Source organism: Schistocerca serialis, chromosome 2 (genome assembly GCF_023864345.2).
Source record: "Schistocerca serialis cubense isolate TAMUIC-IGC-003099 chromosome 2, iqSchSeri2.2, whole genome shotgun sequence".
In the NCBI taxonomy this organism is placed as follows: domain Eukaryota; kingdom Metazoa; phylum Arthropoda; class Insecta; order Orthoptera; family Acrididae; genus Schistocerca; species Schistocerca serialis.
Genome location: NC_064639.1, coordinates 256,020,553 through 256,046,155, shown reverse-complemented (window position 1 = coordinate 256,046,155; position 25,603 = coordinate 256,020,553). Strand labels below are relative to the sequence as shown.

The 25,603-nt window shown below is 42.5% G+C and overlaps 1 protein-coding gene across 1 annotated transcript in view; it reads left to right on the top strand.

Annotated features, from left to right (window-relative positions):
• Positions 1-9,900: 9,900 nt before the first annotated feature.
• The window catches only part of LOC126457015 (glutathione S-transferase-like), a 27,621-nt gene continuing 11,918 nt past the window's right edge, over positions 9,901-25,603 (top strand). Inside the window, exon 1 of the mRNA XM_050092987.1 lies at positions 9,901-10,038. The gene's annotated coding sequence lies outside the window, so the exon portion shown is untranslated. The remainder of the gene's footprint in view (positions 10,039-25,603) is intronic.

Sequence of the window (25,603 nt, the reverse complement as noted above, 5' to 3'; positions counted from 1 at the left end):
GTTAACATTTACTCCGAGGTGACAAAAAATGATAGCGATATGCATATACAGGGTGGTCCACTGATAGTGAACGGGCCAAATATCTGACGAAATATGCATCAAACGGAAAAGCTACAAGCAACGAAACTCGTCTAGCTTGAAGGGGGAAACCAGATGGCGCTATGGTTGGCCCGCTAGATGGTGCTGCCATAGGTCAAACGGATATCAACTGCGTTTTTTTTTTTTTTTTAATTAGGAACACCCTTTTTTTATTACATATTCGTGTAGTACGTAAATAAATGTGCATTTTTTAGTTGGATAACTTTTTTCGCTTTGTGATAGATGGAGCTGTAATAGTCACAAACGTAAAGTACGTGGTATCACATAAAATTCCGCCAGGGCGGACGGTATTTGCTTCTTGATACATTACCAGTGTTAAAATGGACGGTTTACCAATTTCGGAAAAGGTCGATATCGTGTTGATGTATGGCTGTTGTGATCAAAATGCCCAACGGGCGTGTGCTATGTATGCTGCTCGGTATCCTGGACAACATCATCCAAGTGTCCGGACCGTTCGACGGATAGTTACGTTATTTAAGGAAACAGGAAGTGGTGACAAGTGGAACATCAGCGATCTTGTCGGGTTCATTATGGTGCGGCATTATGGGAGGAAGGATACTTGGCCCCCATTTTATCGATGGCAATCTAAATGGTGCAATGTATGCTGATTTCCTACGTAATGTTCCACCGATGTTACTACAAGATGTTTCACTGCGTGACAGAATGGCGATGTACTGCCAACATGATGGATGTCCGGCACATAGCTCGCGTGCGGTTGAAGCGGTATTGAAAAACACATTTTATGACAGGTGGATTGGTCGTCGAAGCACCATACAATGGCCCGCACATTCACCGGATCTGACGTCCCCGGATTTCTTTCTGTGGGGAAAGTTGAAGGATATTTGCTATCGTGATCCACCGACAACGCCTGACAACATACGTCAGCGCGGTGTCAATGCATGTGCGAACATTACGGAAGGCGAACTACTCGCTGTTTAGAGGAACGTCGTTACACGTATTGCCAAATGCACTGAGTTGACGGACATCATTTGGGGCATTTATTGCATTAATGCGGTATTTACAGGTAATCACGCTGTAAGAGCATGCGTTCTCAGAAATGATACGTTCACAAAGGTACATGTATCACATTGCAACAACCGAAATAAAATGTTCAAACGTAGCTACGTTCTGTATTTTAATTTAAAAAACCTACTTGTTACCAACTGTTCGTCTAAAATTGTGAGCCATATGTTTGTGACTATTACAGCGCCATCTATCACAAAGCGAAAAAAGTGGTCCAACTAAAACATTCACATTTCTTTATGTACTACACGAATATGTAATAAAAAATGGGGGTTCCTATTTAAAAAAACGCAGTTGATATCCGTTTGACTTATGGCAGCGCCATCTAGCGGGCCAACTATAGCGCCGTCTGGTTTCCCCCTTCAAGCTAGACAAGTTTCGTTCTTTGTAGTTCTTTCGTTTGACGCTTATTTCGTGAAATACTTGGCCCGGTCACTATCAATGGGCCACCCTGTATACTGATGGCAGTAGTATCGCGTACACAAGGTGTAAAAGAGTAGTGCATTGGCGGAGCTGTCTGATTCATGTGGAAAGGTGTCCGACGTGATTATGGCTGCACGACTGAGAGTAACAGACTTTGAACGCGGAATGGTAGTTGGGGCCAGACGCGTGGGACATTCCATTTCTGTCATTCTTAGGGAATTAAATATTCCGATATCCTCAGCGTCAAGAATGTGTCGAGAGTCCAAAATTTCAGGCGTCACCTCTCACCACGGACAATGCAGTGACCGACGGCTTTCGCTTAACGACCGAGAGCAGCGGCGTGCGCGTAGAGTTGTCAGTGCTAAGAGACAAGTAGCACTGCTTGAAATAAACACGAAAAATAATGTAGGACGTACGACGAACGTATTCATTAGGAGAGCGTGGCGGAATTTGACGTTAGAAGACCATGGCAACAGACGACCAACGCGATTTCCTTTCCTAGCAGCACGACGTCGCCTGCAGCGCCTCTCCTGGGCTCGTGACCATACCGGTTGGACCCTAGACGACTGGAAAACCGTGGTCTAGTAAGACAGTCCCCGATTTCAGTTGGTAAGAGCTGATGGTAGAGTTCGGGAGAGGGGCAGATCACATGAAGCCATGGACACAAGTTCTCAACGGGGCACTGTGCAAGATGGCGGTGGCTCCGTAATAGTGTGGGCTGTGTTTACATAGAATGGACTCGGTCTTCTGGTTCAACTGAATCTCTCATGGACTGGAATTGGTTATGTTCGGCTACCTGGAGACCATTTGCATCCATTCATGGACTTCATGTTGCCAAACAACGATGAAAATTTTATGGATTTCAACGCTCCATGTCACTGGGCCACAACTGTTCGTGATTGGTTTGAAGAACGTTCTGGACAGTGTATAAGAACAATAGTAACCTACATCTCCCACAAGTAACTAATTACACACCAAAAAGCTGTTCATGAAGGGAAAACAGAAAGTATGAGAAATCTAAGCGGGTCACGTGTGAGAAGTTTAGAACTTTATGTTAGTTATAAGATCAACAAGGACTCAACACATGTGTCCTCAGTCAGTCCCTTCTTGACATCAGTGTTTTCCACGTACTCCGTTCCACATCGATTCTCCAGAGAACCTCTTTTCTTATCGTTTTTTTGCCGTTCAATAGCATCACATCTCAAACTCTTCGAAACTCTTGTTTCCTGGTTTTCCCGCAATCATTGAATTACTTCTATACAGTGCTATACTCGAATCATACATTCTCAGAAATTTCTTCTTCAGTCTAAGGCCTGTGCTTGATGCTAGGAGATATATGTTAGACAGGAATTTGTTCTTTGTCTGTGCTAATCTGCTTCTTGTACCCTCCTTTCTTCGTCCATTATGCGTAATTTTGCGTCCAAGGTAGCAGAATTCCTTCATTTCTTCTACTTCGAGATCCCCAATTTTCATATTAAGTTTATCAACAATCTCCTTACTGCTGTTCCTCGTTAGGTTTCGTTCCCTTTTGTTCACACCCACTCCACGTACTGTTTTTATTAATCTGTTCATTCCCTACAATATGTCCTGCAATTCCTCCTCAGTTTCATTGACGATAGCAATGCATCAGCGAATCTTGTGATTTATCTTGAGTTTTGACTCCACTCTTGAATCTTTCTTTTATTTTCAGCGTTACTTCTTAGACGTACAGTTTGGACGGTAGTGGAAGAAGACCGCATCGCTGTCTTATACCCTTTCTTATATCCTTTTTAATCCAAGGAATTCGTTCGTAGACTTCCGTTCTTATTGTTCCCTCTTGGGTTTCGTACGTATTATATATTACGCTTCTCTTCCTGTAGCTCATGCCGTCCGCAGCTCGTGGTCTTATGGTTAGCGTTGCTGCTGTTGGATCACTGGGTCCCGGGTTCGATACCCGGCCGTGTTGGAAATCTTCTCCGCCCGAGGACTGGGTGTTTGTGTTGTCCTTATCATTTCATCATCATTCAGGAAATGTATGAAGATAGTGCCTGTTCCCGAAAGGACAGATACCATTGATGACTGTGCAACTTCTCTAGAATGAAATGATAATTAAATTTACACCCTAGCTGCAAACTGGTGTTGTATACATCATTGGGGACATGTTGAAGATGTGTGCCCCGACCGGGACTCGAACCCGGGATCTCCTGCTTACATGGCAGACGCTCCATCCGTCATTCTAGAGAAGCTGCACGGTCATCAGTGATATCTGTCCTTTCGGGAACAGATACTACATTCATACATAGTTAAAATATGGCTACCCGGTCATTGACCTTCTTGTGCGAACGCGCACGCTATGCCCCAACTCATAAGGGACTTGGTAGATTAATCTGCAATGAGTAATGAATGACTGTGATGGACAAACATCCATTAGGTGCACTACGAATGTAGTGTGAAAATTTGGGTCTCACGGGGAGCGTGCAAGGGATAAGTCCCTGCAGTCACACTACCCTCTGTGCCTTCGATGCCTCAGATGGCTAGAGCGTCTGCCATGTAAGCAGGAGATTCCGGGTCCGAACCCCGGTCGGGGTACACATATTCAAAATGTCCCCAATGATGTATATAACACCTGTTTGCAGCTAAGGTGTCCATTTAATTATTATTGCATACAGGAAATGGGAAGCCTGGAAAGTGAAAAGCTTGAGAATTTGTGTGGGCGCTGATAACCACGGCGTTGAGCGCCCCACAAACTCAAAAATCGTCATCATCTAGCTTATAACCATTTTTCTGAGAATTCCAAAGATCTTACTCCACTTTACGTTGTCGAACGTTTTTTCTAGATCGACAAGTCTTACTTAAGTGTCTTGATTTTTCTTAAGTCTTGCTTTCAGATTCAAACGCAACGTCGTAATTGCCTCTCTGGTGCCTTTTCCTTTACTACCACATTAACGTGTATTAACAAAATGTAAAAGAATATAATGAAACGACAACGAAGACAGACTCGAAAAGGGACTGATGACCTTCGCTGTTTAGTCCCCCTTAAACATCCCCCAACAGACTCGAAAAGAATCCAAGACGATACTTCTTACCAGTCTCGAAGGTATTAAGATTTGCAACGTACGCTTTTAAGCGATTCTGATCGCTGGACTAGCATTGTGTTGCTGTCTCAGATACATGGAATCAAGGCCATTCCACATTCTTATGTAAACACTTGCAGCCACCTCCGAAGAGACAGATTCGTTTTCTCAACGGTACTGTTGGTTCTATAGTTATGAGCACAATTTTTCCATGGACACCATAACATGAAGGCTGTGTATGTATGCCAAGGTACAAGCGTATTTGCTAGCAGTAGCTATCATTTCAAAAACTGAATACGACATATGAAAAAAATTACTAAACAAGGCGTGTCTGGCAGAAAATACCACGAGGAATGAATAGCAGCCCTAATGTGGTAACGTTTACATTCGAAAAATTAAACCCTGTCAACCGTTCAGGACAGTCCGCTCGTTGATATTAATTGATCTGTTGACAATAACCATGATTGTATCATCACCCAGAACATTGCCCATTCCTAGTGGAATACTTTACATGCTCAGTTTTACATTACTGGATATTAGTGTTAGTTGCGTTGATAAACAATTGCCGGCCTAAGTGGCCGTGCGGTTCTAGGCGCTGCAGTCTAGAACCGCGAGACCGCTACGGTCGCAGGTTCGAATCCTGCCTCGGGCATGGATGTGTGTGATGTCCTTAGGTTAGTTAGGTTTAATTAGTTCTAAGTTCTAGGGGACTAATGACCTCAGAAGTTGAGTCCCATAGTGCTCAGAGCCATTTGAACCATTTTGATAAACAATTAAAACTGCTAAAATGAAGCGAGACTCCAGGGCTCAATAGGATCCCTGCGAGATTCTATACGGAATATGCAGCTTAGTTAGTCCCGTTTTAACCCTGATAATACGGCAGATACAGTGAACAAAAAAACTGTGGCCAATGATTGGAAGATAGCATAGGTCACACTTGTCAACGAGAAGATAACAGAAGTGATCCATAAAACTAACGTCCCATCTCATTGACTTCCATCGGCTGTAGAATCCTATAACATATTCTGAGGTCAAATACAATGAGGCGTCTCAAACAAAATAGTGTCTTCCGTGCCAACCAGCATGGATTCCGAAAACACCGATCATGCTAACCATAACGTGAGCTTTTCTCACATGATATCCTGAAAGCCATGGATCAAGGCAATCGGCTTATGCAGTATTTATTGGCTTCTGAAAAGTGTTTGGCTCGATACCACGTTAACGTGTATTAACAAAAGTACGATTATATATAGTGTCACACAAAATTTGTAACTGGATTGACCCTTTATGATTACTGACCTGGCAGACAATATTAATAGTAACCTCAAACATTTTTTTTTTTTTTATAAATGATGCTGTTACGTTTCATGGAGTACTACCAGGAAAAAGGCGCACAAATATCCAATCAGATCTTGATAAGATAACAAAGTGGTGTAACGATCCGCAGTTTGTACTAAATGCTTAGACATATGAAACTGTACATTTCACAGAAGGCAGATAAGTACGAATGCTGCACTACAATTCGAAGTAACACAGGTACATAGCATTGGTTGTCAATGTAGTTATCAAGTCTCTGTAAACAAACAGTCGGAACAAGGACTGATGATATTTTAGCAAATATTGGGAATTCGATATCTCGATATTTAATAATTTATTTGTCGGCTCTCGATTGTCGGAAAAAATATAGATATGTATATATACCGAAGAAAGATATAGACGTAACTGCCTGTAAAAATATCGGCAGCACATTGTAAATACACTGCCTGTCTTAGAATTGTATATTTAAGGATTGATTCATTCTTAGATATTCTGTAAATAAACAATTTAACAGTCTGCCTATCCCCCTCAAAGCAAGATCTGAAAGGAAAACGATACACGTTTACGCTTGGCGATAACCGCTTTGCTACCAATGGTAACTGCATGTAAGTAGCACAATAGAAGGTGTCTGATAGGTCCATCGTTCGGTTTCGTCACATACCGTATTTATCCTGAAAACTTCATGTCGGCTTCCCTGTCTTTTCATTTCTGCAAACGCCAGCGACCTATCATGTGTAGTGTCAAAACAGCGTGGTGAAGCTAAACATGGCATTTTCTGTTGGCACCGCCGAGCACCGATTACGTCAGCATTTCCGCTCACACGTCTCCACCCCCCGCAACAACCGATCTCGTCATTTAGATTTTTGTTCATCGTTTTGAGCAACTACTTTTGAAGAATGTCGATGTGGAGAAATAGCACACTAGTCGCTCTAAAAATTTTTAACGTAGCTGATGTGCTCATTCTTCACATCGGAAATTTGTTACTACTTACTCACCGCCACTCCTCAGGGCAATCGGAGTTCTGCCTTTGTGTCACATCTTCTTGCTTCACAATGTCAACGAGAAACATTGGATGTGATGAAAGCTCAAAAACTAGTAAGACTCCTTCACATAGTGAAAGTAAAATTATGTCCTACTACAAATTCAAAAGAACCACTTCAAATTTTTTTCCGAAAATTGTGTAAAAGTTATAATATAAAATAAAAATATCAGCGTTCAGTATTGCCGTTTTGATATCGATATATGGAGGGAAAGTATGCCGCCGATATATGTCACCGTTTCGCGGAAAAAATATCTATATATCGATGCTTTATTAACAGCCCTAGTCGGAACGTCTTGCCCATAATTCAGTTCCTCGGAGATAGAAAACCGCTCCTTGATCACGGAGCCATTCGAGAACCGCTGTGTGCTGGCCGGGGTGGCCGAGCGGTTCTAGGAGCTACAATCTGGAACTGCGCGACCGCTAAGGTAGCAGGTTCGAATCCTGCCTCGGTCATGGATGTGTGTGATGTCCTTAGGTTAGTTAGGTGTAAGTAGTTCTAAGTTCTAGGGGACTGATGACCTCAGAAGTTAAGTCCCATAGTGCTCAGAGCCATTTGAACCATTTTTGAGAACCGCTGTGTGTACGTACTCATCGTCGGGAAGCCAACGATTTCTGCGAATCAGTGTCCCGATTGCTGGACACTGCCGTCTGTGGTCGACTTCGATAGCCTCCCTTTCCGACTATAATCCGTATGTCATAAGAATAAACCTGATTAAACAAACACAGAAGCGATGATCGGTCAGAAGCTATAGCACACGTACACTGGTGTTCGATAGCCTCCCTTTCTGACTATAATCGTTCATCATAAGAATAAACCTGATTAAACAAACACAGAAGCGTTGATTGGTCATAAGCTATAGCACACGTACACTAGTGTTGTTACGCTCTTGGAAGTAGGACCTACTTATCTATTAGATATTTTATTACTAAGTTAAATTAAACTTTAAGATATTCAAATCTATTAACATCCATCAACGTTTTTCTTAATCACGCTTTTGCTACATAGATTTTATTTCAAAAATCGTGTGCAGTCACAGCCTCTGGAGCGTTGTGTGCTGATTGTCGCGCTGTTAATGCACAGAATAAAAATGGCTGAAGCTGCTTTCTGTTCCGTAGTGAAACACGCCCGTGGAACACGGTTAAAAAGTGCCGAAGAATTGAATGTTCTTAATGTTTTTCGTAAATTTACGGAGATAATAGGCTTTTAAGTTTTCCCAGAGTTGTATATAATGCAATTGAGGAAGTTATTTGAATTAAACGTGTAGCACAGTTGGTAGCATAATGGGGTGTAAAACAACTGTGGTTATTCGTCCGTTGGTTGGTTGGTTGGTTGGTTGTTTTGGGGAAGGAGACGAGACAGCGAGGTCATCGGCCTCATCGGATTAGGGAAGGACGGGGAAGGAAGTCGGCCGTGCCCTTTGAAAGGAACCATCCCGGCATTTGCCTGGAGCGATTTAGGGAAATCACGGAAAACCTAATTCAGGATGGCCGGACGCGGGATTGCACCGTCGTCCTTCCGAATGCGAGTCCAGTGTCTAACCACTGCGCCACCTCGCTCGGTCGTCCGTTGGTACAAGTTTTCCCAGTCTCATCTTTTCTTCTCGTTCCATTTGAAATACCTACATCTCATTATTATAAAACTCATAATCATTTTTTATGGATAATGCACGTCTACTTATTTCTAATTAAATATCGGACGCGAAATTCATGTTTCCATTTTAAATACAACTTCTTAATTGTCGATGTTTTATGAAAGAGCATAAAAATTGTTTAAATTAAGAAAACATAAGAATTTAATTTTTAAGGAAAAACTGAAAAACCATATCGTCTTTGTTTGGTCTATGCCCATCTTTACATACCACAGAAGTAGATAAGTATCGAAGAAACATGAAAAACAATTATTTTCACACCATCGAGCACATCATACAAATGCTACATTTTTACATTTTCTACTGTACCATTACAATATGAACCCAACAGAAGTGATCTGTAGCCAAGCGGCGGGATTCGGCCCGAGAAGTAACAAGACTGGTAAGCTGCCAGACGTATTTGAACTAACGCACGCAGTTTTTTCACACGTCACTGCCGAACGCCGGCGGGTTGTAGAACGGCTCGTCATAAAAGAAGAGAAAATGCTGGTTGGTTTCGTGGATTCTGTTGTTGATAGGCTCGTTATCAACGTAGCAGGTGACATTTCCAGAACTAAAACGTATTTCTCGGATTAGAATAAGGAAGGAGCTAAGAGATTACCAGACGACTGACCGTAAGTAATACCTTCAGCGGCCCTCAATATTTAACTAGCGGTGAAATCCTTCAATACTCTCTTGCGTTACACACAACTTATACAGAAAAACTACCTTGTGGTTAAGTCAGGAATTTTCATCATTCTTGTTTTTAATTACAATAGTACGTTAGCCAAAAACGATAACGTGTTGCGGTTTTCGTCTAGTCGTCTGAGGAGCGAGTTGTGGGAGATGTGCAGTACATAATTTCATTCTGCTTAAGGGGCCCCGGAAAGGCTCAAAAAGGTGAAAGAAGAGGCTCATAATTTTCTGAACAGCATGGCGGCGAGCTGGTATGACATGGGCATACAAAAACTGCCACAGCGTCTACAAAAATGTATCGACAGAAATGGTGATTATGGCGAGAAATAGTAGAAACAAACAGGTCTATGTACTTATAAAAAGAAATAGGAGACCTTACTTTTGGGATTGCCCTCGTATGTTGCATATTAGGTGGAAGAGTTCTGTCATTATAGGTTTTACCAAGGATCTCAATAATTCTGAGGGATTGTGGTCTACAAGTGCGATTAATTGCATAGCCACGCAGCACGGCGCGGGAGTGTGGGACAACTGTAGGTCATCTTTGGACGGCGGTAGGTATGGCTGTTTCCCTTCGCATCCCCTCCCCTCTCCTCCCCACCCGACCCCTCTTACGCTAACGTTGCAACATTCCGCCGCCCCTCCACTCCCGGACAGCTCCACAGCGTGCTTTGTATTGCTGCGGACAGTTGACTAGTCGAGCGCTACGGTTTCAGGCCACAGCAGAAGCAAGGAGCACCCAAGTCGCCGGCACAAGCAGGTAAGTGTCTTACTAGGCTTTGACATCATTATAGTTAATCACAATAACGGCTTCGGAAACGTGACGTTCTTGTTAACCACCTACGCATGATTGCTTTGTAACTGAAATTCGATCGTGATCAGTATTTCGTTTGTTGCGGCTCCAGCTTATATATGAAGTATTATACTTATGTGCTAACTGGAAATATGTGCGTTGCCGTACATAACGTATATTGTGGTCGTACTGAGCGGTGGTAGACCATTAGTTCAAATGCAGTCCATAAGTTTCACATGCAATGCATTCTTTGCTGTTGACTGCCTCTGTTTACGTAATTTCCGTTTTCATCTAACCCATTCGGAAGCTTATCACTTCGCATGCACTCGTAGCTGACGTTACACTGTCAATGGTGGCAGCGTTAAACGACCTACACGTATATTCCATTAACTAAACTAGAATTGTATACAAAATTTGAAACAACGTACTGAATAACTTTTCACTTCCCTGTAAACAAATACTAGGCTCTACGATATTCATACGTTGTTTCTAACTGCTCAGCAAAAGCAAGCAATGTAATATGTGAAATATACTTGGCTGGGCACAAGGGTAACAGCACCGAGATAAGCCTACAGGCAAAAATACAGACTTAAGACTACTCAATGTAGTAGAGAATTACATCGCTGTGCACAGACCACAGATAAAATCGTATATGCAACAATGAAAATGTTCGTCTGCTTTTTTTCGTGGTACACTTTCTACACTAAAATGCAAAATGATCCCACTGGACACACACTATTTCTGTCTGTATTGAAAGTTTGTTCTGAAATTCTATAAAAAAAAAAAAAAAAATTGTACATAACGTCAAAGCCTTGCGTTAGGGGCGGACTATTACATACCTCAAACGATTTTTAAGAATTTTTAACACCGTGCAGCCTTGTCAGCATCTGTGATACATGGACATGTAACACGTCAACATCAGCTGCAAATGGAAACCATACTTTACTCAGGTTTCAGCCAAAATAATTTGACCTTCTTCACAAGCGAGTGAGACTGAACTACTGCATGCCACAGTTTGTCCATGTCAAGTCATCATCATCAGTTATCTGCTATATTAGCAGGTCCTTTGCCTCTCCATTTTCTGCGATCTATTGCTTCCTTCTTAAATGGTGCTCTATGTTGTACCGTCCATCATGTCATCCAGTATCTGGAATCTCTTCCTTCCTCGCTTCCTTTTCTCTTCTACATAACCTTCTAAAACTGTTTTTATCAGTCCGTCATTCTTTTTAATATATGCCCAATTCAATATCTTTTTCTTCTCTTTATTACATCTAGTAACTTTTCTCTCCCACTCTTTGCAATACCTCTTCATTTTTTACTCTGTCTATCCAACTTATTCTTTCCAGCCTCCGCCATCTCCAGATCTCAAGTCTCCAGCCTTTCTGTCTTTCTTCTTCATAGTCCATGTTTCAGCGCCATATAGAACAACACTGCACACAAGACATTTTATGAGTCTCTTCCTGAGTTCTCTGTCCAGACCGCTGCAGAAAATTCTCCTTTTCTTATAAAATGCCCCTTTTGCCATTGCTATCCTTGTTTTAATTTCTGTGGTGCACTTCCAGTCGGTGTCTATCCTGCTTCCAAGATACTTAAAATTTTGCTCCTGTTCTAGTATTTCTCCATTCAGCATGATTATTTCCTCCTAGTGCCAATACTTTTGTTTTATTTGTGTTAATTTTCATTCCATATTTTTTTTCCGTTAGTTTCAATGGTGTCCACCAAATCCTGTAATTCTTTTTCCCCTGTAGCTAGAAGGACCATGTCATCAGCAAACCTCAAACGCCCTACTCTTCTTCCTCCAATTTCTACACCTTTGTCATCTAATGAGCATTGGTCAATCATATTTTCCAAGTAGAGGTTGAAAAGAGTAGGTGATAGACAGCATCCTTTTCTTACTCCTTTTCCTAGTCCGATCCAGTTTGTCCTTTCTCCTCTCACTTTGATTGAAACTTCTTGATTAAGATATGAGTTTACAAGTCTTCTGGTTTTCCAGTCCACTCTTTTCCCCTCATTATAGTCGCCAGCTTGTCCCAAACCACATTGTCATGTATAAGACTGTATCATCGTAATAACTAGTCATAATCTACATTACTTGGGCTGAAGAAACAGTGGCCCCACTGCGCGGACGAGCTGCGCCGCTGCAGCTCTCGCAGCCTATCGACCTCGTCCGCGTAGTGGAGCCTGCTGTTTTTCTTCAGCCCAAGTAATGTAGATTATGACTAGTTATTACGGTGCTACAGTCTTACACTTGACATGGCCAAACTTTGGCATGCAGCAGTTTAGTGTCTCTCGCTTCTGAAGAAGGCCAAATTATTTTGGCTGAAACCTGGGTAAAGTTTGGTTTCTATTTGCAACTGAGGCTGGCGTGTTACATGCTGAAACGATTTTCATCCCAAGAAGGTATGATTTGATTCTGTGTGGGTGAAGGCTGTTGGCTTCATTTTGTGTGATGGATAAAATTAGTTACTGCGAGATTTAATGTTCTGTAGACGATATGAGACGGGACGCAAACTAAGACTGCACGACGCTGGCTTATAAAAGTATAGCTACAGTTAAGTTAGGGATTGATTAAATGCTGCACTAGGGATTGATTAAATGCTGCACTGATGTGATCAGTAATTACGTTCATATTGTTAGACTTTCGGTTGTTAATCATACTGAAACCCTCGTTTTAGTTATTGACATTTCCTTGTTAAAGATGCTACGGGTTATTCCCGAAGCACCAGGTGATCGTGCTTGTTGGTTCGTACGGAAAAACTACTAGTTTTTTTTGTAAAAAAAACTGTTAGTAATGAAGTCCCTATTTTTAGTATGCCGGTTTTATAGGTTTTATCATATTTGCTAGTTGTCAACTATGTCAAGTTCAGTAAGCTATATATATAGTTGACCACGGACTGCATAGACATGTACTCAGAAGAAAAATTCCTAGTGGGAGGGAAACCTCCATGATACACTGTAACTGTAAAGAAATTTCGAAAGAAACAGATTACTGCGTAATAGGTGTAAAACAAAGCGTAGTGCTATAAATGGAGATGCTGAGTGAAGCGCATTTGGCTGTGAAGAGAGCAGTGCGTGATGCCTTCAGGGACTACCGTAACAGAATATTGTCAAATGATTTTACAAAATACAAAGTTCTCGTAGTAAAGACTGCTATTGGCGCCAACGTTAGTGTCCAATCCCTAGCGAATAAGACAGGAGCTGAAATTGAGGGTAGCAAAGCAAAAGCTGAAATGATTAACTCAGTTTTAAAACGTTCCTTTACAAAGGAAAACCCAGGAGGATTGCGCCAGTGTAATCCTCGTACCACTGTAAAGATGAATGAAATAAGTATCAGTGACAGAGGTGGTCAGAAACAGCTCAAATCGTTAAAATTGAACAAAGCTGCAGGGCCTCACGGAATCTGCCAGATTCCACTGAATTTGCGGCTGAGTTAGCCCCTCTTCTAACTAAAATCTATCGTAGATCCCTGTAACAAAAAAAAGTGCTCAGTTCTTGGAAAAGGAAGAGGTCGCACCCGGCTAAAAAAAGGCTAGTGGAATGATCCACAAAATTACTGTACAATGTCCTCGACATATATTTATTGTAGAATCTTAGAACATATTCTGAGCTCAAACATAATGAGGTACCTTGAACAGAATGACCTAAATGCCGACCAGCAAGGATTTCGCAAACCTCGATCATGTGAAATCCAACTCGCACTTTTCTCAACTGACATACTGCAAGATTTGGATCAAGGCAATCAGGTTGACAATGTATTTCTTGATTTCCTAAAAGCATTTGACTAGGTACCAAACCTACGCTTATTATCAAAAGCACGATCATATGGGGCATGAAGTGAAATTTGTTACTTGATCGAGAACTTTTTGACAGGGAGGGTTCAACATGTTATCTTGGATGGAGGGTCATCGTCAGATGTAGAAGTAACTTCGGGTGTCTTGCTGTTCATATTGTATCTTAATGACCCTGCAGACAATATTAATAGTACTATCCGAAAGCAGCTGCACAAATAGTCAGATTTTAAGATTTCAAAGTGGTGCAGAGACGGGGAACTTGCTTTAAATGTTCAGACATGTAAAATTTTGCACTTCCCAAAAAGAAAACAACTTAATGTCCTGTGACTATAGTATCGATGAGTCAGTGTTGGAATCGACCAACTCATACAAATACCTGGTTGTAATGCTTTGTAGGGATATGAAATGGAATGAACACTTAGATTCAGGAATGAGTAAAGCGGGTGGTAAACTTCGGTTTACCGTTAGAATGCTGGGGAAATGGAATCAATCTACAAAGGAGATTGATTACAAATCACTCGTGCGGTCTGTTGTAGAATATTGCTAACATATAGTACTAACAAGGGATATTGAACGTATGGAGAGAAGGGCAACACGAATGGTTACAGGTTTGTTTAATCCGTGGGAGAGTCACAGAGATACTGAATTGGAAGACTTCTCAAGAGGGACGTAAATTATCCGGAGACAGTCTCTTTAAATGATTACTCTAGGAATATTCAACCATCCACCTACATATTGGCCACCTGTTAAAATGTAAATGTCGTGTGGCTAGGGCCTCCCGTTGGGTAGACCGTTCGCCAAGTGCACGTCGTTCGATTTGACGCCACTTCGGCGACTTGCGTGTCGATGGGGATGAAATGACGATTAGGACAACAAAACACCCAGTCCCTGATCGGAGAAAATTTCCGACCCAGCCGGAAATCGAACCCTTCGGTTTGACATTGTTACTCTGACTACTCAGCTACAGGGGGCGGACGGCTAGCTGGTGATCGTAAGGATAAGATTAGAATAACTGCTGGACGCCTTCAATCATTATTCTCGCGCTCTATACGTGAATGGAACTGGAAGAAACCCTAACAACTGGTACAATGGAACGCACCCTCGGCCAGGCACCTCTCGGTGGTTTGCAGAGTATAGATGTAGAATATGAAATATATATTTTCCCTATGTATGACGGTAGTATCTGTTCCCGAAAGAACAGTTACCGTTGATGACCAAACAGCTTTGCTAGAAATGAAATGATAATTAAGTGGACACTCCAGCTGCAAACAGGCGTTGATATACTTCATTGGGGACATGTTGAAAGTGTGTGCCCCAACCAGGACTCGAACCCGGCATTTCCTGCTTACATGACAGACGCTCTATCTGAGCCACCGAGGGCGCAGAGGATAGTGCGCCTGCAGGGACATACCCTTGCACGCTCCCCGTGAGACCCATTCCCAACATGTCCACACCACACGCACACGCTATGCCCGAACTCCTACGGGACTTGGTAGGTTAATCTGCCACGAGTAGTGAGTATGATGGGCAAACATCTATTAGGCGCTCTACGAATGTAGTGGTGTGGACATGTTGGGAATGTGGGTCTCACGGGGAGCGTGCAAAGGGATAAGTCCCTGCAGGCGCACTATCCTCTGCCTTCGGTGGCTCAGATGGATAGAGCGCCTGTCATGTAAGCTGGAGATCCCGGGTTAGAGTGCCGGTCGGGGCACACATTTTCAGCATGTCCCCAATGAAGTATATCAACGCCTGTTTGCAGCTAGGGTGTCCATTTATCATTTCATAAATATTTTCCGGTAAACAAACATGCTGTCGTCGAGAAATTGGCTGACAGCCGGTTTCCTGTGGTGACCGGGAACATAAAGAGGAAAATGTTTCCTCGTATTTCAGTGCTCAAAACTCGCGGAAGTTGGTTTACAGCACTATCGAGACATGTGTTCGTAGCAGGGATGGGTGGGGTGAAACTTACTTGAAACACTCTCATACTGCATACAAGCGTCCAGAGCAGTGGCGTGGCGATGCTGAAGTACGTTTTCGGCGGCTTCTCATTATCCTCCATAAATAAGTGTGCAGAATATTTGTATAGGATCAACACGCTTGTCAATGGTCCTTAACATAAAACTAACAATCGAAACTAACTCTAAGATTTGTTAAAATCAGTTTTCAGTGAGTCGAATTTTTCCTGATGAAGGAAAGGGAAGGAAAAAAAAAGGGGAAAAAATGTAGGGATATAGCGAACAATACTATAGCCGCCGCCCCCCCCCCCCCCCCCCCCCCCCCCGCCCTAGACTCCCGCAAAACCAGGGCTAATCAGGGAAACCCGAACGTACGGCAGCCCTGCTACAGTGTCCAAGCTCGTCAAAACTATTCTTTATTTTTATTAGGGCTGGTGTTCGGTGTTACCTTCAAATATTAGAAATTTTCGAGTCCTGGGAAGATTCCTGTTTGGATAAGATTCTGCACAGCCGAAGTAGCAGCATACTAGGAGCCGCCAGGTTCCCATTGGTGTACGCCTCTATCTGGCAAATGCCAGTCACTGGTCGAAGCAAAATTCTCTGCACATCACCAAGATGAGGTAGAGAAATTTAAACGTTTGCAAGTGCTATATTCACATCAAATGCAGCTCCAGAGCAAAAGAGCTTATGTAAGATTCAAATTACAGGGTGTCCGAAAAGTCTTGCCCTGATTACATAAATTGATAACTCAGGCTAGATACAAATATGAAACTGGTGTCTAATTGTTTACAAACTGTCAGTTTTTTTCACACATCAGTAAACTTCCACATGAGCACCCTTGATAGCACGTAGCACATCTAGGCGATATTCAGTTTCCGGCCACACATTAGCCAACATCACTGGAGGGATCGATTCAACGACTGTGGTTATCCTTTGCCGCAGGGTTTTAAGATCTGGCACACGTGTTCGGTAGACCTCGTCCTTGACATAACCCCATAAAAAGAACCAAAGAACAGTTGGCCCATCACGACCAATCCATCGCCCAGGAAAGGTCCTATCGAGATAGGCACGGACGTCCAAACCCCAATGAGGCGGTGCACAGTCTTGCTGAAACAAGACATAGGGGTGATACTGAAGCAGCTGAGGTACAGCAAACAGTTGCAACATGTCCAGATACACTGCAGATGTGATAGTAGCCTCAGCGAAGAATGGTCCGATAATTCGATCGTGCAATAGCGCACTAAACATTCACCTTTGGACTGCCTCTGGTGCACTCCATGACCTCGCCAGGGGGTTGTGAACCCCAAATGCGCACATTATGGCGATTCACTACTCCACTGACAAAAAAGGTCGCTTCGTCGGAAAAGGTAATTCGTCTGAGATAACCATCATCGTCCTCAATACGCGATGGCATTTCGACCGCAAAGTCCTATCGACGTGTACTGTCAATGGGCAACAAGGCCTGAACGATTTGCACTTTGTATGCACGCAACAATAAACGTTTCTGTAAAATGTCATGGAGAGAGCTTTTTGGCATCTGTAATTCACGTGAGGCCCTGCGCACCGCTTTCTCGGACTTCAGAGAAAAGACTGCCTTACAGCTTCCAGCCTGTCTGCTGAGGTTCTTGGTCGACCAGACCTCGGAAGGTCAGCAATCGCTCCTGTGTTCTTGAACTTCTCATACCAGGCTTTAATGCTCTTGACATCAGGTGGATTCCTTCCAAATGTTGTCTGGAAGTCTCTCTGCACTGTGGTTGGTGATCGTGTCTCATGGTACCACAGGACACACTGTGCTTTCTCCTGATTGGTTAACATGGCTTCTTGGGCACTGCACTTCATCCACTACTTACGTACTGCGAACCTAAAACAGAAGAAAAACTCTGATAGTTGTAAACAATTCGACAAAAGTTTCGTATTTGTATCTCACTTCTAGCCTGAGTTATCAATTTATGTAATCAGGGAAAGACTTTGCGGACACCCTGTGTATCTGGAGAGAGGAACAGAGGGCGCTAACACGTTTAACGCGTCGACCGCCGTGTACCTGGCCTCCCCTGGCGGTGAAACGTCAATCACTGGCTAGCGGAAGTCAACGGGTTAAGTATGAATGTTCGTAAATTTTTTCTTGTCCTTCATTCCACTTCATTTGTCACCTCCGCAAATGCAAAATTCTGGGTAGATTTAAAACGCCTGTTGTCAAACAACACTCCAATGCTCGTTTAGGTAAGAATGATTTTGTGATGCGAAGTTGCGAGACGATTCAATTTGACGCGACTGAATTTACACTACTGGCCATTAAAATTGCTACACCCCACGAATATGACGTGCTACAGACGTGACATTTAACCGATAGGAAGAATATGCTGAGGTATGCAAATGATTAGCTTTTCAGAGCGTTCACACAAGGTTGGCGCCGGTGGCGACACCTACAACGTGCTGACACCAGGAATGTTTCCAACCGATTTCTCATACACAAACAGCAGCTGACCGGCGTTGCCTGGTAAAATGTTGTTGTGATGCCTCGTGTGAGGAGGAGAAATGCGTACCATCACGTTTCCGACTTTGATAAAGGTTGGATTGTAGCCTATAGCGATTGCGGTCGATCGTATCGCGACATTGCTGCTCGCGTTGGTCGAGATCCAATGACTGTTAGCAGAATATGGAAGCGGTGGGTTCAGGATGGTAATACGGAACGCCGTGCTGGATCCCAACGGCCTCGTATCACTAGCAGTCGAGATGACAAGCATGGCTGTAACGGATCGTGCAGCCACGTCTCGATCCCTGACTCAACAGATGAGGGCGTTTGCAAGACAACAACCATCTGCACGAATAGTTCGACGTTTGCAGCAGCACGGACTATCAGCTCGGAGACCATGGCTGCTGTTACCCTTGACGCTGCATCACAGACAGGAGCGCCTGCGATGGTGTACTCAACGACGAACCTGGGTGCACGAATATCAAAACGTCATCTTTTCGGATGAATCCAGGTTCTATTTATAGCATCATGATGGTCGCATCCGTGTTTGGCGACATCGCGGTGAACGCACATTGGAAGCGTGTATTCGTCATCGTCATACTGGCCTATCACCCGGCGTGATGGTATGGGATACCACTGGTTACACGCCTCGGTCACCTCTTGTTCGCATTGACGGCACTTTCAACAGTGGACGTTACATTTCAGATGTGGTTCTACCCTTCATTCGATCCCTGCAAAACGCTACATTTCAGCAGGATAATGCACGTCAGCATGTTGCAGGTCCTGTACGGGCCTTTCTGGATACAGGAAATGTTGGCCTGCTGCCATAGCCAGCACATTCTCCAGATCTATCACCAACTGAAAACGTGTGGTCAATGGTGGCCGAGCAACTGGCTCGTCACAATATACCAGTCACTACTGTTGCTGAACTGTGTTATTGTGTTGAAGCTGCATGGGCTGCTGTACCTGTACACGCCATCCAAGCTCTGTTTCACCCAATGCCCAGGCGTATCAAGGCCGTTATTACGGCCAGAGGTGGTTATTCTGGGTGCCGATTTCTCAGGATCTATGCACCCAGATTGCGTGAAAACGTAATCACATGTCAGTTCTAGTATAATATATTTGTCCAATGAATACCCGTTTATAATCTGCATTTCCTCTTGGTGTAGCAATTGTAATAGGCAGTAGTGTAGTTATAAGTGCGATAACTTCTCGCCAAGAGCTGACTGAAGTGTGACTGAACAAGAACATTTCATCGGTAATGGGAATGATAGGCTTGTGCAACACGCCACCACATAAGAGCACGCAAAGTACAGGGTGACAATTAACTATATGGAAAAAGTAAATTAGTTGCAAACTACGGCGTGCACACACTTCATTCAACACGTAAACGTCACTACAGACATTCGGATTTAAGTTATGACATGTTTGATACACCTGCCCTGATTTGCGATAGTGTGGCGCAGACGAATAGCGAAGTTCTGAAGTCGTCGGAACATCGATGCAGTCGATGACCTCCTTAATGGCTGTTTTCAGCTCAGCAGTGGTTTTGAGATTATTGCTGTACACCTTTTCTTTAATATAGCTTCCCAAAACGGAGTCGCATGTGTTCAAATCCGGAGAATATTGCGGCCAGTCGAGCTAGTGCCTATGGCCTCTGAGTACCCCAGAGCCGGAATGCAGTCTCCAAAGTGCTCCTCCAGGACATCACACTCACTCCTGCTTCGATGGGGTCTTGTCGAAATCAGGGTCACTTTGAATAATTGGGATGAAATCATCTTCCAAAACTTCACGTACTGTTCGGTAGTCACTCTGCCATCAATAAATATTGCACACCAGTCAGTCACCCGTCGAGGGTGAAGAGACTTCTGGATCGCGAAATGCTGATTCCGAGCCCACCAAATGCGCCAATTTTGCTTGTTGATGAACTCATCCATATCAAAGTGGTGGGCTTCGTCACAAAACCAAACGATACTAATTCCCATCACGCTCTGCGGCCAACCCTTCAGTTTGTACGTCCTAACGCAAACTGTTCAGACGTTATGACGATTTTATTTTCAAAGGCAAGCCTACGTTTCTAGCATTTGTAGACTTAAGTTACGTTGTGCAAGACGCGACAGTTGGCTGCGACTGCGACGCTGCCCCCTCCTGTTTTCCCACCCTGGCAGACGGCGACACGACCGCAACACGACTGGAGTCGTCGCTGTTTCTCAAGCTCCGGTCGGCGGCGGCGGATTCAAATACAAATGAAAAATAAGAATTCCGATTATCTTGCTGTAAAAAATACTGTATGTTAATGCAACAAAGTTACATCGGCTCCCAGAGTTAGTTTTTCGATACAGATTCTCCTTTTACTTTAAAAAATTGAAAAGTATCTCTTCCGGTTTTGCGTGTTTTTTTCGCTGTATATTACTTCTCTATCAATTGTGAGGAAAGTAAAAGGCACAAAAAATTGATGTTTGCGTATCTTACAGTTTCACATCACAGCTCGATAATGAGGTGTCTATTTTTCCGATATTCGTCACAATTATTCCGATACTTAATTTACAAGTAACCTACTGCATAAAATTTGAATTGTGTACAGTGAAAAATGTGGTCGCTGGCTACTTTACGTATGGTTCACGTTAGGTCATACATCGTTGCCGATGAAAAGAAGCTAACATATCGCAATTATTTTTAAAGTTGAGATCAGAATGATATCGATCTGTTTCCGAGATTTGGGCTCATATATCTCCGGGAGCGTCGCGACTAGCCGCCAGTTCTGTCGACGCGCAACGAGAATCGTGTGGTCATCACACGATAGAGAATGCATTTGTTTTGTTTCGCTGACACATTTGGACCTAATGAAACCATTTTATGTCATATTTCTCCGGTATGAGTTACTAATATTTCTCCATATGCTCTTGACAATTTCATTTAAAATGCCACGAAATGTAGGTTTCTTAAAGCCAAGTGATCAAGCAGAACCCATTTTCTTGGTTTTGCTGAGGCATTTGAACCTGTTCCAAGCTTTCTTTCTCGTTTATTTCTCTGATACGAGTCCCGAATGTCCCTCCATCTGTTTTTGCACATTTCACCGAAAATTCCAATGAAAGATAGGTTTATTAACAATAAGCGCACGCTAGCGTCATTGCATTGTTTAAAGTTCTTGACAACAAGATAGGGTTACACCTTAAACATCTCTAGAATTTTGATTCTGAACGTCTACAGTATACACTGGCAGAAATGTGGAAGAAATAATGTCCGTGCTTGTTCACAAAATTTCCCCAAATTGTACTTATCAGTTTCTCCCATGCAGAAACTTTTGGAACAAGCTAAGGCAACTTTCATAGCCGACTGAATATTTATTCCCATCCAAATGAACTTCCATATTGTTATATTCTGACAGCATACATCGTTATGGATGACATGAACATTTAATCTTGCCAAGCTGCACTCAAAAGATGACTCCAGGATTTACAAAAGACGAATTTCAATTGTGAACTGTGTTAGACCAGAAGGGCCTTGTAAAACAGTAGTGCACTTTTGGCACAAGTTTTTTGAGCACCATCTTCTACCAATGAATTGAAGTGAATGTGACAAATTACTTATTGCAGCATACTGTTTGCGCCATCTGTTGAGAAACGCCTTCCTCAGAAAAGAACATCTATTGATTACAGAAAGCTGTACAACAATCTGGTGGTGGTTTTTCACAACTAGAAGGTATCAAGACACCAATCTACCGTTTACTTTCAAAGTGAAGGTATTATAAAATGTAACTTTCTCGTTGTACTTTAGATTGTTCATTTTATAATGTACTTGACGTTTTCAATTTTTATCGTCACAAAAAAGAGTAATGCGAAAATTGACCTTCAAGTTCATTTTCATCATTCTAATTCTACATCTGCATGGATTATACTGATTTTCATTACAGGCCTGAAAAATTTGCATTAATGGGAAAATATTATATATTTCACTCACCTGCCAGTTTCAACTGTGCACCAATTTCTTCCCAAATTAGGTCTCTGAACATAGTGTCTCTATATTTAGGGTTCTTCAAATCGTAAAGGCAAGGATGTTGCGAGACCAGCTCACAGAGCATCACATCCTGTGAGTGGCTCATTTCAGTTTTCCCTGACTGGCTCGACATCTTTCTGGCAGCCGTACGTCTTTGTGTCGTGCGACTTCCGTCGCAACACTGCTCACTGGTGCAGTGCTGCGGCAGCTGCCACAACAGTCGCGCGTCGCATCCCAAACTCGAACTGCGCATGCGCCAGCAGACAACTTCTGACGTCACGTAGCGACCCGTCGCAGTCGCTAGTGTGCGTCGCGTCTTGGACAACGTACCTTTAGAGAAAGCGTTTGACAATGTTGATTGGAATACTCTTTCATATTCTGAAGGTGGCAGGGGTAAAATACAGGGAGCGAAAGGCTATTTACAATTTGTACAGAAACCAGATGGCAGGTACAAGAGTCAAGGGGCATGAAATGGAAAGCAGTGGTTGGGAAGGGAGTGAGACAGGGTTGTAGCCTATCTACGATGTTGTTCAATTTGTATGTTGAGCAAGCAGTAAGGGAAACAAAAGAAAAAGTCGGAGTGGGTATTCAAATCCATGGAGAAGAAATAAAAACTTTGAGGTTTGCCGATGACATTGTAATTGTGTCGGACAGCAAAGGACTTGGAAGAGCAGTTGAATGGAATGGACAGTGTCTTGAAAGGAGGGTGTAAGGTGAACATCAACAAAAGCAAAACGAGGATAATGGAATGAAGTCGAATTAAATCGGGTGATGCTGAGGGAATTAGATTAGGAAGTGACACTTAAAGTAGTAATTGAGTTCTGCTATTTGGGGAGCAAAATAACTGATGGTGGTCGAAGTAAAGAGGATATAAAATGCAGACTGGCAATGGCAAGGAAAGCGTTTCTGAAGAAGAGAAATTTAACATAGTGTAGATTTAAGTGTCAGGAAGTCGTTTCGAAAGTATTTGTATGGAGTGTAGCCATGTATGGAAGTGAAACGTGGACGATAAATAGTTTAGGCAAGAAGAGAATAGAAGCTTTGGAAATGTGGTGCTACAGAAGAATGCTGAAGTTTAGATGAGTAGATCACATAACTAATGAGGTATTGAACAGAATTGGGGAGAAGAGGAATTGGTGGCACAACTTGACTAGAAGAAGAGATCGGTTGGTAGGACATATTCTGAGGCATCAAGGGATCACCAATTTAGTATTGGAGGGCAGCGTGGAGGGTAAAAATCGTAGAGGGAGACCAAGAGATGAATACACTAAGTAGATTCAGAAGGATGTAGGTTGCAGTAGGTACTGGGAGATGAAGAAGCTTGCACAGGATAGAGTAGCATCAAACCAGTCTCAGGACTGAAAACAACAACTACATAGTTAAAAAATTGTCACCTTGTATTTTGTATAAATGCGTGAAAAGTGACATAATTGACTGTTGTTTTCTTCTTAGAACACATTTTACTACAGAAAAGTCACCATAGTTTGTATCCAGATGAAAATGCAGTGGTTTTTTCATTAGGCAAATTTTAAAGATGAAGGAATAATGGGTTCCTTTAGTCAGATAGCACAGGGAGATTGTCGCATACGTAGTAACGCTATACAAATCTGTTAAAACGTGCTCAGTTTTGTAGGGTGTTTGTGCATTTTATTCGGTGACCCCTATACTATCAGAGTGGCGAACTCTGCTGTGTGAAGTGAACGTTCCGGCCAAAGATACTCGTATTTCATTCCTTGCCTAGTTACAACATGGTTCCCACGAAATTTCACAAGAAAAAAAATGGTTCAGATGGCTCTGAGCACTATGGCACTCAACATCTGAGGTCATCAGCCCCCTAGAACCTAGAACTACTGAAACCTAACTAACCTAAGGACATCACACACATCCATGCCCGAGGAAGGATTCGAACCTGCGACCGTAGCGGTCGCGCGGTTCCTGACTGTAGCGCCTAGAACCGCTCGGCCACACCGGCCGGCAAATTTCACAAGAATGCAAAATGAAATGACTTTCTGATTTTGCTGCCACATCAGCCTATTCATCGTATATTGATATAAAGTTCAAAGCCATAAATAAGTAAAGAATTCCTCATCACCTACAGACTGGTGGAAATTTTGACGAATTAAAAGATCGCGGCAAATGCAGATGACAATCTGCAGTCACGTCGAAGTTCATGCTCTCAGATCAGAAATGTGCATCCAAGCAATAGAGAGATCACTGATTTTATTGAAGATCTTAGAACATTCGGCTATCTTTGACTTTTAAATCTTCGAACGAAATGTATTAAAGACTATTGACGTTCACTTATATCGCATTCAGATGCTATTTTCGATTTCTTTTGCGCAATATCCGATATAGATATTGGATAGATCTCTGAATAGTTCCGAAATTAGTTACAAAAATGCTGAAACAATAGACTAATGCAGCACAAAACAATCTGCATTTCTTTGAAAGACAAACGAAACATTTTCAAAGCTGTTAGTTATTTGTGAAACGTGAGGAAGCTATTGCGTGCGTCGAAGGATCTTATATTTGTAAATTAACTGCGTCATTGAAGTGCTGTTCAGATTACTCGGACGAAATTACGTAAGTAAACGCACATTTTTCCAGGCATGTCCTTGTATGGGATTTAGACGTGAGTTACTATTCTCAGACTAACGGACTTGAATTTACACAATAGAATTTGGGTTTGTTATGTTGACTTTCATCCTGAAGCACCTGTACAATTTGTGTGACTTGCATATACTGGATATGCGCGCGAGTTACAACAGGACATAAACGGTTACTAAAGGAAAATGTTCCGTAAATATAGAATCTCACATTTTCTCAAATGTTTATATCCAAGTGATATGATTAAGTTCATAAGATCGCACATTGCATTCATCGATAAATCATTCTTTTCGGGGAAGTCGAAGCATACATACTCTGACGCTGTTGCGTTATATGCGATGATGTCAGATACCACCCGTCGGCTTTGACCAATGACGTAATGTGTGATGTTATTTTGTTTGTGCCGCAGATTGCTGTCCATGAACGTTAAATGATTTATATGGATTTCCTCGTTACGCTCGTATATTAAAAATTCGATGTACATTGTTTTGTTTTCATCTCGTAATTTGTTTTCGGCGTCTTTTGTTAATGAAAGTAGTCGTGATTTATAAGTATTTATTTTAAAATTTTGCCTCTGATGGAGGGCGGGAAGAACTGATTTGAGTGGTACCTCATTCGTGCCTGGAGTTTGTGTTTTATTATTTTTTCATTAGCTATTCTGGATTTTGCTTCTTTCGTAACCGTTTGACCTAACATTATTACTTCTTGTT